Raw genomic sequence first — 12936 nt, forward strand, 5'->3', positions numbered from 1 at the left:
TATTTGTTTTTGTGTGTGTGCTTTCCCAATCAAATCTGCTGCAAAAAACATGCAGTAGTGCTGCCACTGGGCAACAATCTTAAAGAAACAATCAGACGTATAATGGAATGGTTTAGATCAAACCAAGTGAAAACTCTCGACCCGTAGGTCAAATGGAAATATTTTGACAACCGTATGTCCTCTCCCATCTATTAAAGCTCCAGTATGTAATTTTTATTTTAAAAAGTTTGTTTTCATGTTTATTAAAACTATGTTGTAGCAGTATGACATGAGATGGATAATCTGTTGGAAAAAAATCAAGCTCTGCCTTCTCCCAGGGCAAACAACAGAAATAAGGATCTTAGCGCTGGCAATCAAGCTTATGTACTCGGTACTTACACGTATAATCAGACACTCCTTACTCTGATTGATGCATTTCTTCAGATGGCAATATCCCTGGGAGGAGGTAGAGGAGCTTGATTTTTTTTCCCAGATAATTTGTTTCATACTATCACAACATAGTGACACAAATATGTATTTTTTTTTTTATAAAAGTGACATACTCCAGCTTTAAGTGCTACTTTGTTAGTTTGCAACATAAACCACATAGAATTTTAAGGTTGTAACGCAGTAGCTCTTCAGAGTTAATTTGATTTAGTTTAACAGACCATAAGCTCACACAACTCTGTTTACAAACCACGTTGAACCAAAAATTACATTATTTGCACACAATAAAACAAAACCACGTGGCCGTAACCAGTGGACCTTACACAATTGGCACCAGCTTTCAGGTACATTAGTGTATTAACTAAAAGGCAATTCCCTAATGTTACAGCTCTGTGTTGTTCTGATGGTGATGTGGGATGTGAGCCACATTCCCGACAGCTGCTCAGGAAGTGTATAATGGACTCTGATGAGAGTTCCTCTGTTGTCGGGTACAAGGCCAACTTGTTTTGAGTCGAGGTGACTGCATCAGTGTCGTTATAGCGAACCAGCTGCAGTTATTGAGTGCAAACACAGTGGGGCAGCACTCTCCAGGCTTTCACTACCACAAACAGCACATTGATTAAAACAGGCAGTTAGTGTGTGTGAAAAACACCCAGAGGTTGTTGTGGATTACTGCCTTCCTCGCTCAATTACTCAGCTCTGTATCCTAAAAAGCCCAGCAAAAAGTAACATGTAGAATGAGCTGAGGAAAATGCAAAAATCTTAAATAGATGATCTGGTTTGCAGTCGAAAACAACACCCACAATGAATTGTACTTACATTTTAAACCTTGTATTTGTATCTGACATGTAAAGAGAGGAATTCAGATTGTCAGCTCGTTGCTCAGTACTCCTAATTTCCGCTGAGATGGCTAACAATCTAAATACAGCTGTTTTCCAGTTAGTGTGCCTGACAGCGTTACCACATTTCCCCTCTGTGTACCAGCAACACGTGTTGAATAAAACCCACAGGAATCAGTGGTCACACTACCCTTGAAGGTGCTCTTACGGCGCTCTTTGTAAAAGCTGAGTCATCCTGGGCAGATTGAGCAAATTATTTTTTTTCCCCTGCTGTCTTTCATGAGGGAGATTCTTTCAGCTTTTACAGTTTTCATTCAGTGTAAGTAGCTGAACACGTGGCGGTTTGTACAGGGAACTTTTCCAAGGATCATCTGTGGAATGCAAGTCATCCGTCTTGCTCCTGACACAGTCATTGCTTTTCCTTGTTCCCTGAATCTGACTGAAGATACAAGGCAGAAATGATGACGACCCTTTCACCAAACAGTGTGTCCTGAACAAATGCGTCCTACGAAAGGAAAGATATAATAAATCTTCCTCTGGTTCTGAAGGAGAGCAAACGTCTTCGCCCGTTATGCTTGCATACAGTGACAGCCTGCATACAGACTCGTACAAGGGGTATGCTAATAATCCCAGTGCATGACATTTTCAAAAATATCTCCTCCACTTCTCTCTGAGCAGCTGTCCATTCAGTGCATGTCACCTGCTGCTTCTTGGTTGTGTTCAGGAGAAAGGGATGCTATTTTCGGTATGCGCAGGGCCTCACAGACCCTTTACCTTCCACCTTTTACCTGGGAGGTGATGTGAGGAGCAAGCTGGGATCTGTAATGCAGTTTGCTTGCAGCTGGTGACAAGAGGATGAACATGCAAGCATTCGTTTCCAGGGTTACCCAGGAGCTGTGGTTGTATAGAGACTGTCTAATCTCATGTTGCACTAAAAGCTTTAAAATTTTCTGCTTAAATCTGGTGGGGGATTTAACCTCTGGGGTAACAAATTAATTTTCTTTTCTATTTTACTTAGTTTCACTATATTTTGAATATGTTAAACTATAACTGTCATATTTACTAACCCTCTGGAGACCAATGGGCCTTATGGGGGTCAAGCCTGGTCCAAATATGGTAAACCTCCTGGTTTAGCGCTTGGGGTTGGGTTTAGAGGTAAGGTGTGAATTAAGTTTTGGTTAAGGCTAGGATTAGGAATAAACTAGTAATGGTTAGGTTTAGGCAAAAATGCAATTACTAAGATAATTGGAAGTCAATACAAAGTCCTAATATAGGGAAAAATACAAATAGTGTGTCCTTGTCTTTAATGCAGTGCAAAGACCAGTTTTCCAAATACTAATATGTTGTGAGGACCGACTGCTCCTTATGAAAAGGTGCTGTTTTATGGGTTACAAGTTAGGTTTAGGACTAGGGTATGAATTAAGTTTAGCTTTGTTTTAGGGTTAGGCATGTACTGGTAATGCAAAGTCCCTGTGACGATGGAAAGGCATACTGTGTGTGTGTATGTGGGCTCATGTGTGTAGGTAACAAATGGAAACTTGGGTCTGTAGATGGTAGCAGCACTCTGGACCAATGTGTCACAATAAAAAAAAAGTGAAATTGAGAAATACTGTACACAATAAGTTGGAAAAGTAGAAGGACATATTCACTGTTTGTGGTACACTTGTTGTGTACTAGTGAGACTCTAAAGCCAGATATTGTTTCTCAATATTTTTTTCAAGTTTTTCATATAAAAAATCAAAAAGATGCACAGAGATTAACAAAAAAATTCATCAGCTTCTAATTTATTCATATCATGTCTTTAAGTTCGCTGCACTATGAGTTCCAAACAACTTCTTGCTTGCTTGATTATTTTCAATCACTTTGACTGAGTTAGTACAAGTGTTATAAAGTGCTGACTCAAGTTATTTAGGGTGAGAGAAAGGAGGGGGCTGGTTATGTAAGTCATTTACATTTCCTCCAATTTGGGAGTGATTGCCTCAGCGAAGTAAACGGCTGAGCCTCGGCAGCTTTCAAGCACCCTTCGGACTGAAACCAGGGAGCTGCGGGGAATGAAGACTCATGCTGAGCTGCCTCTCAGCTTCTAGAAGTTGTCAGTGGTGCATCTGTTGCAACTAGGAAGAACACGGATGGGGTAAAAGCTGCTGTCTGCTGACAGGAGGCTTGAACGTGGCTTTCATCCCCCAGCATGCTGATACCGTACTGTACACACCGCCTCCATCACGCGCTCTGTCACTCACTTGCTCACTCAGGCTCAGTTCAGCTCGCCCCCTGAAGCGTGGCATTTCAACATCTGGCCTCTCCAGCTTCGACTTCTTCTGGGTCACACCCTCATCAGGCAGTGGAGATTCTAAGTCTTGATGTCTCAGACCTCCTAGCTGCATTTTGATCTCACTTTGGAGCAGTGGTTACCGAAAGGTCAAACAAATCAATGCTCATAAGCTGTTTAAGGTGTTTTTCTTGACACTAGGATCATTTTTAACTAACTTTTTATTAAAGTTTGTGCACTACAGCCTTGCATAGCTGGCGCTGCAACGCTCCTCCACTGTTACTGTCAGAGTTTGCAGCTGAGCGGTTTTGGAACCACTGTTCTTGGAAAATTGGTTGGATGTGTGCCCAGTCGGATAGCAGGAGGACTGCATTTGCAGATCTGGAATGAGGAGAGTGTGAAGTCACTGCTGATATAAATCCACAATAAAAAAGGTGCCTGGCATTATCCGAGCACATTACCTGAAGAATACGGAGCGCATTTTCATTTTTAAAATACTTTTAGGGCAGCCAACTTTCAGGTTCAGTGTTGAGCTATCTGTTGGTTACTGTGAATAGCGGATACCTGCAGTACCTTGCAATACTCACACCTTATGAGTATTGCATTATTCCATAAGTTTCATAAACTTATGAAAGTTTATGCAGTTTTTCACTTTACAATCACAAATCTTCCTTTATTTTAGGCAGGTTTTATGTTCTAAACAAGCAAAAAGTAGTAAATAAATGATCCATGTTTTTTTTAAGGTAATAATCTGCATTATGCTGTGAGGGTGCTTTAATTCAACACAGACAAGGACTCTGACTAGATTTGATGGGAAGGTGGAAAGAGCTGAATACAGGGCAACCCGAGCTTAAAACCTGCTAAAGGCTGTGAAAGACTTGAAACAATGAAAACAATGACTGAAGCAAACAACCAAAGCATTAGTTGAATGATTTAGACCAAGGCATATTTATTTGTTTAAATGGCCTAGTCAAAGTTGAGCCCTAAATCTAACCAACAATGTGTGGAAACACTTATAAATTACAGTTCTTAAAACTCCCATTTCAAAATGACCGAACTTGAACTATTTAGAAAAGAAGAATAGGTAAAAGGTTAAACCTCTAATTCTTCTGTAAAGTATTGACTCACACAATGGAACATTTTGTTTATTTAATAAAAATGCATGCAACACTGCTCAAATGAGCATTTTATTGAAAACGATGTATCACTGTGCTTCACAAGTCTATCACATAACATCCCATTACTGAAGTTTGTTGTTGAAGCCTGACAAAATGTGAATATGTGGGGATACGGTGCAACATTAGGATTGAAATTACAATTCTAAGTCAGTAGACCATGTGTTGGGAAACATTGTCTGAAATCACCTCAGTAATAATAACAGACAATTGATCTTTTTTGCTTGTAGCTTTGTCTGAGCAATTTCATCTTCAAATATACAACAGTTAATGCATTTTAGTCAGATCAAATTCAAATGAAGAACATTACACCCTAATTATAGACAGCACTTTTTTAAACTTTTACCTGCTAACAGAAAATGTCCTAAAGTGGAAATGGAAGACCTATGAAAGCCCTGATCCCCCAGCAAACACTGTAGAGTTTTTTATTTTAGTTTTGAGCACCAGTGCTTCTGTGGAGTAGATTTACAATGTACAGCTCAAGGGAATGTGAGAGACATTATATTTATACGTCCATTGAACACTTTTGGTCACTAGATTAATTGACTGATTTTACTTAAGTGGCACAGTATACTGTCTATGTATACATACTAATGAATGCACAATATTGTCGTAAATGTACTGGATTTAGCAAAAACATTGTTCATACTTTGCTCATGTTATCATCAGCAATATTTTCCTTTTAATCTCTACATAAATCCTTCCACTGAGATAAACCCGGTATGCATAACAGTCTGCAACAGTTTCTCTTTCTGGTTGACCTTTCATTACTGAGCTGCAGATTCAATATTTGATCCAAAAGCCCCTCAGGGGGCTTTGCTCCGCAATATTGGCACAGTTATACAGTTGGTGTTCTGTGACAGTTCCTTTGCTGAAAACAAGTTTTTTCTGTTTTTTTTTAAGTTTATGTTTGTAGGTCATAAACACTTTATGCTATTTATATTATTTCAATTATTTGACTAAAACGTGAAAATGTGACCTCTCTGACCAAAATTACAGATAAACAGATGCCTGGATTGTATGTAATCCAAACAGTTCAAACTATTGTAAAGTAGCTTGCAAATTAAATGGGACTCTGGAACAATTTCTTGGTTTATGAAGCTGAATATCATTTCCTATTTTCATTTTTTAAATTAAGTTTAAGTTAAGAAGTAAATTAGCATCTTACATTGTCTGGCAAAAGTAATAATACCTCTTAATCCTTTTCAAGCATAACCTCCACAAATTTAAAATATTTTATTGTGAAGTTTAGTGATAAACCAAAGCATAATAATAAAATTAGGTATCAGCTTCATAATTCTCAAGCAAACATTTCAAAAGTGCATCTGCCTGATTAAATATATTGTAGTGACTACAGTTGTAAGCCTTTTATGGTTTGCCCACTACCAGCTTTGCAAATCTGGTGACCGTCTTGCCAAAATTTCTTAATTAAGTTTACTATTTTATCTTAATTTGAGCAATTGCATTGTAGCATTGTCTGTACGTTTAGGGTCATCATTACTCTGCTGCGAGGTAAACATCCAACTCTGTTGCTGAACTTTTGTATTTCGCTACATCCGTCTACCCTTGAATTTTTTCTAGCATGATGCTGACACTGCCAGTTTTGATGGTGAGGATGGTGTGTTTGCACTACATGTTTTAGTGTTTTGCATGAAGCAAAAATAAATTACATTTTAATCTCATCCATTAATCGTTTACATGTTTGCTGTGTCCCCTACATGAAATGTGGAGTTCACAGCTCATAGTTATCTGATTCTCCCAATAGATCTGTGGATCTCTGTAGCTGCTCCAGAGTTTAAGTACAAAACGTGAAAATGTTTTAGGGCTATTGATAATAATTTTGCATAGCATTCATTGATAATTCAAACACTTGTTGCAGCATCACAGACTTTGAAAAGTTAATTTTCCTTCCCCAGATAGCATTTTCATTCAGAAATAAGATTTTAACAAGCCAGTGCTAAGCCACATTCTGTTGTCAGAAGAAAATTAAATTACCCTGGATATGAATACTGTAGACTAAATTTAGAAAATAAAGAATTCCATGACTTTCATGATCAAACAATTGTACTTTGGCACTTTCCTGCTGAAAGAAAACCTTGGGTGAAAAAAAGTGCTCTGTTTGGCCACTGATGTCAGAGCTACAGGCAGGAAAGGTCAGCAAAGGAACGAGGTTTGTTTTGCATCGGGATGCTAAATCAGTTCTGCTGGTGAAACCGAAGTAGAGGAGACAGACGATGGTACGACTCATGGTCATTATGGACAACACCTTCCACCATCATAATGAAACCCTGAGAGAGTTTGGCAGCTTCTGCAGTGACAGGCTGCTCCTCTTGTGGTGCGTGATGAAACGCAATTGCAATCTTCACTCGGCAAAGCTGCCAATTTATAATTCAATCATGCATCTCAGCTCTTCAACTCTCTGCTTTATGTCTTTCTGTTTCACTGTGTGTGTTTGGGTGTCAGAAGTGTTCCTCACAATGTGTTCTAGAGAAGGATAGTTCAGGAAGTTTTGGTATTCTAAGACTGAAGCAAGATTACTTAATTGCACCGGAACAATCTGAAAATATTATTATTTTTCATTGTTTACAGTAATGAAAGCATAGTTTCGTTATCTTACTACGTAGAACTTTCAAATACTTTGCATTCTGTATTTTAAAATGCTAACTTTGGTGTCATTTGCTATTTTGCAAGTAAATTATATAAAACTTAAAAGCAGTATTTACAAAGCATTTTATTATCTGGAATATTTTTCTTAAAGGAATGATGTGTAATGTATATGACAGTTGAGGAGTTTATGAATAACTACTATGTTTGATAAAGTCATAAAATGTGCATCTGAGAGAATTTTTTTTAGGATTAAATACATTTGGGATCAGACACAGCAAGCTTAGCAAATTTACCTCTGTTATTTCTTGGACACCCCTATGCCGGATCATTTTATAGATCTTTTATTATTTACTACACACGATAAAAAAATAAAATAATGGTAGAATGATAATGGTAAAATAAATAATGGTAAAATGAAATAAGGAATCCCAGGGCTCTCTTCAAAGTTCTAATAAAATGTTTTGAAACAATCAAGCTTGTTTTAGAAATAGACTTAATTATTGTCTTCCTTTCAGAGATGGTAACCTGTTATATGTACACTTTAAAAAAAGTCTTTTCTCTAAGAGGAAACTTACAACACCATACACCAAGATCATAATGTTAAAGTAATAACATCAAAAATAGAAGTAATTTAACCTTTAAAACTGTAATTTTGTTACCATTTATATTTTCTTCCTGCCCAGTGAGTCATCACCATGGAAGGACTTTATTCTCTCAGATTACAGCTGTCTTCTCTGTATCATATATTACTTCTATGTGGTGAAATTCATTTTCTGTTGGTTGCTTTTTGCTACATTTTGTGCGGCCGAGTTTCAAATTGGAAAGTCTGTCGTTATATTTATTAATTTGCTATATTTTGTGGCAAATGTGAGCCCCGCTGTCTACGAGGGGTATGAGAGGATTTCCCGAATTTATATTCATCTTTGTCAGTTCACTGGGTTCATGATGCCTCCCATCTGATGGGCTCAGCAGGGTAATGGAGGTTTGTGGATGATGATGGATGCTTCATACATACAACTGATGCTGGGCCTGCATGTTCTGGGAACATCCATAATGGCTCCCATGATAGCTAAATTGAACCAAAGCTGTAAAAGATAATTGTGACATGGAATAAAAATTATATATTACACACAAACACACACATATTATGTTCATGCCAGTTAGTATTAACAAAGCCTAGCACTACCTTTTTTATATTGATTTTATTTTTGTTTTGCACACTAAACCACACTTTTTGCTTTTCCTTTACTTGGTTTAAGTTTACATTTCCTTTGTGCATTTTGGAAAAGCTCAGATAATGATGTCACAACTGTATAACCCTCTAATGACATCTGATGACATTTGTGTCAAATGGAGGCATACCAGTTGATGTGTTTTACGATAACACCTCAAGCACACTTATTTCTTATGGGATGTCATAAAAAAAAAGCTGTAGAAATTCACCAAAATATTAGAAAAATGAGCGTGGACCCTAAGAAGTTTGGCTCATCTGGGGTTACTTTTTCCAGATGCCTAAACGCACCACCTGTTAAAAAAATTTTAAAGCAAATGGAAATGCTTTAACTGCTAATGCTATGAGAATGGCCAGCCATCATGTTGCTCAGTTTCTCTGTCTCCTGCAGGAAGCTAAAGCTTAAACTCAACTTTTTCTTTCTTTCAAATAGACAAAGAGCAATTAGTTGCACAAAGGCTTAGGGACAGCAAAGTTTATGTTTTATTTATTTGGAGAATTATTCAAAATATGGTCCAAGCTATCAAAAGAAATTAGCAAAAGAACAATGTAGTCATAATTTAGAAAAGTAAGAAATTATTAATGTCAACAGTAGAAGTGGGATAGAAAAAATATAAATTAAGGTTTTACAGAGATAATATTTCCTTCACTTGCTTGGTGCATACATCTTCATTCATTGAACTTTGATTCTTATTTTTCCCATAAATCACATTGAATAATCATGTTCATGATTTGGCAGAACAAATAAAGTTACTTTGCATTAACAGCTGACACCGTGAGACGTTGTTCACAGTTGTTGACATGTATGTCTTTGTGGGTTATTTTAAAATCCCCAGTAAGGAAAAGGCAGACGGTTATAGAGTGCCTGTTTTAAATCGTTTCTGTTATAAAAGTTTTGCAGAAAAATAAGCGGTACCAGTATGCCGCTACAAAATCTATAAAATCAAAACGGCAGGACAAATGAGATTGTTTTATATCAGTTTGCAGAGTTACATTATTAATCTATTAACCTTGTTTTTATTGACAAGGCTTATTGAGATCTAAGTGTATCAATGGAACTGAATGTTATTGGGATTAATTGTGTGTAATCGAATGTGTGGATTATGTTTTTATATGAGTAAAAAATGACATTTGAATGTCTAAAACACTTCCTGTCTCTACATCCATTCACATTGGTTATTATACTGAAGTAAACTCACATTATGTTGCACTGTTTTGTGTGCCGTCACTTTTTTTTCTTCTTCTTTTCACGCAATCCCAGGAGCTGTTGATAAGCTGTGCCTCCAATTTTGTGTGTGTGTGTGTGTGTATGTGTGTGTCATCTGCGGGGAAAAATAGATGAAGGAGGAGGCGAGGGTGCCGAGGGGAAGAGTGTTGAAGTTGGCGCTGTTGTGGTGGTGGTGGGGGCGGGGGCGGGGTTGAGAGTAGCTGGGGCATAAAAAGTCCACTACTATTTGTCACCGTCCATTTCAGCGCCTGGCTGTCAGTGGCGGCTGCCTGTATGCGGCAGTGAAGGCCTCTGGGAGCATCTCACTGTGCGCATCTGCCAGGCAGGAACGTGAATGCCTGTTGCTCGCTTTGCATGTGAATGCCTGCTGGAAAGTGGAGCTGGGATTGGGGAGCGAGAAAATGTTATTTATTTCACAGCCAAAGTAGGGACCTGAACCATAAACCAAGTGACCCCAATGATCCACAGTAAGTTGTTCTCTTATTTGGGGTTATGTAATACATATTTCAACTAATTATAACATTGCAGATCATGGCATGTTTAAGTGAAAAAGCTTTATGATCTTCCTTACTCTGTACAAGTAGAGACTGGCTTAACAGTGGCACTGACAGCAGCTTATTAAAGCCTTCAGCTGTATCTGTCTCCAACATGACCTTCGCTGTAAGTGCACCTCATTTTGCCAAAAGTCTCCAATACAACTGCAAAACGCTTACACAACTGCAAAATAATACAAATAAAAAAAAAAACCTGCACGAAATAGTATCACAGAGCATTTTTTCATGTGAAGGAACATGGGTCTACTTAATGTGAGAGGGCATGTAAGAATGGACATGAACAGTAGCATGTCGTTTCCATAAACGCACATGCAGGACAAACACTGCTCATCCCGGAGGCCTGTGCTTTCCCACATGATTCATCTCTCTTGACACTCAGGTCATCAGCTCAACATCGGAATGAATGAATGAATGAATGAATGAATGAATGAATGAATGAATGAATGAATGAATGAACTCTCCAGTAGGGCAACGGAACGTTATATAACTGGAGGAGTGGAAAAGTGCATGTATGCATGTACCTTTCCAGTACTTTTCCAGTGCATATATATATATATATATATATATATATATATATACGTGTGTGGGTGTGAGTTCATCTTGTTTTATTCACAATTGCATTCTGACTTTGCTGTGCTGTGGATTACGGAGGAGTTGGATGACTTCAAAGAGTTTCTATTCCAAAGGTCATTATGAAATATTTGTACTCTTTTCTTGTGATGTAGTAGAAAATACAACATTCTCCTTTGTTCTGAATTTCTACTGGCTCCTTTGTTATTTGTTGGCCAAACAGCACACTGCACAAAAGTATTATTGTGGGAAATAATAAGAGCTGCATCGTAGCCTAGTATGCAATCCTGAACACGATACCAATGTGTGCAGCAGCCATGGGCCAGGATTAGATTCTCATTGTATAACCTTGAGTAAAAAACAAAAATACACCATCACCTTATCGTGTATACACAATTTTAAATAAGAATCTATTACATAATCTATCTTTGTTTACAACTGAAAAGCAAATGATTCCTACTACTGTTATTTTTAACAGTAGTAAAAATACTACTGTTATTTTTACTACTGTTTTACTACTGTTTATTAAAGGTAAACAGTAAACTTTACCTTTATTAAAGGTAAAGTTTACTGTTTAAACTTTACCTTTAATAACATAAAGTCACCAAATTTTTAAAGTGCAATCAGTAATACTTTTATGACAAATATATATCAGTAATGATTTCTTGGTTAATGTCAAGTTGTCATAACAAAGACATTTTGAATAACGTCAACTTGTATTAAAAGTGTCATAATTTACTGAATGACACTTTATGACAAAAGTCATAAATATTCATGAAGGCTTATTCATGTTCATGACGGGTGTTATGTCATGTTTATGAAAGTGTCATGACAGTCTTATTCACCCCCCTTCAAATAAAGTGTTACCGTGAAATGTACATAATGTGAACTTGTTTAAATATGCTTTTTATTAAGCAAAAGAGCAGACAGATCTGTGTAAATAACAACTGCAGAGATATAAACTGTCTTGGCCATACCCGGTGGTCGCATAAGTATAAAATATTCACTGAAATGTAATACTGTCTGGGTCTTTTCTCATTTTTCACTGGTTTTATTGGGTTCATTGGGTTTGTTGGGAGCAGAGCTGGTTATACATTCAAATAGCTGATGGGTGGAAAGATCTACACTGGTCTCATTTATCCACAGAAGTAACGATGGCAAGCTAAGTTTCATGATTCAGTTTGATAAACAATATTTTATGATGTTGTGATCACAGCAGTTTAACTTAATGGCAACAACAATTACTATGAAATAAAGCCTGATTATACTTCATTCATTGTTTTCTGCACATAATTATCTCTTTAAATTTAATCATCTGTTTCCAATTTAGCTTAGACAAACAATGGTTCTGTAAATCCTCACCCTTTGTAAAGTTTGCTCAAAGTCAAAACAACATGTCTGCAGCCATTTTCTACGGTACAAAATGTGGTGCAATAAGCTAAAAATAACAAAATCAAGATGTGATGGAGGCATACACTTTAGAAAATGTGTAAAAACTTTGAATGTTTCTCTGGTTTAGTATTTTCCGGGTATATTTCATTTTTAATACATTTCTAAAGACAATTCTTCAAGTCAAACAAGAGCCTTCTGTGCCTTATGTATTATCCGTCCATTTTCTTTACATCCTTGTCCCTCAGTGGGGTCGGGAGGGTTGCTGGTGCCTATCTCCAGCTAACGTTCCGGGTGAGAGGCGGGGTCACCCTGGACAGGTCGCCAGTCTGTCGCAGGACAACACAGAGACACACACACTCACACCTAGGGGCAATTTGGAGAGGCCAATTAACCTGACAGTAATGGTTTTGGACTGTGGGAGGAAACCGGAGTACCCGGAGAAAACCCACGCATGCACAGGGAGAACATGCAAACTCCATGCAGAAAGACCGGGGCTGGGAATCGAACCCAGAACCTTCTTGCTGCAAGGCAACAGCTCTACCAACTCCTAATGTTGCTCAGATATCTTTACGTTGACCAAAGAGTTTCTGAAACTTGCAACAAACGTCTTTAGCTTTGTCTGTACCATAAATGAAGATGCATGTG

The sequence above is a fragment of the Poecilia reticulata genome, chromosome 3 (genome assembly GCF_904066995.2).
Source record: "Poecilia reticulata chromosome 3, P_reticulata-male-v2, whole genome shotgun sequence".
NCBI classification, from domain to species: Eukaryota; Metazoa; Chordata; class Actinopteri; order Cyprinodontiformes; family Poeciliidae; genus Poecilia; species Poecilia reticulata.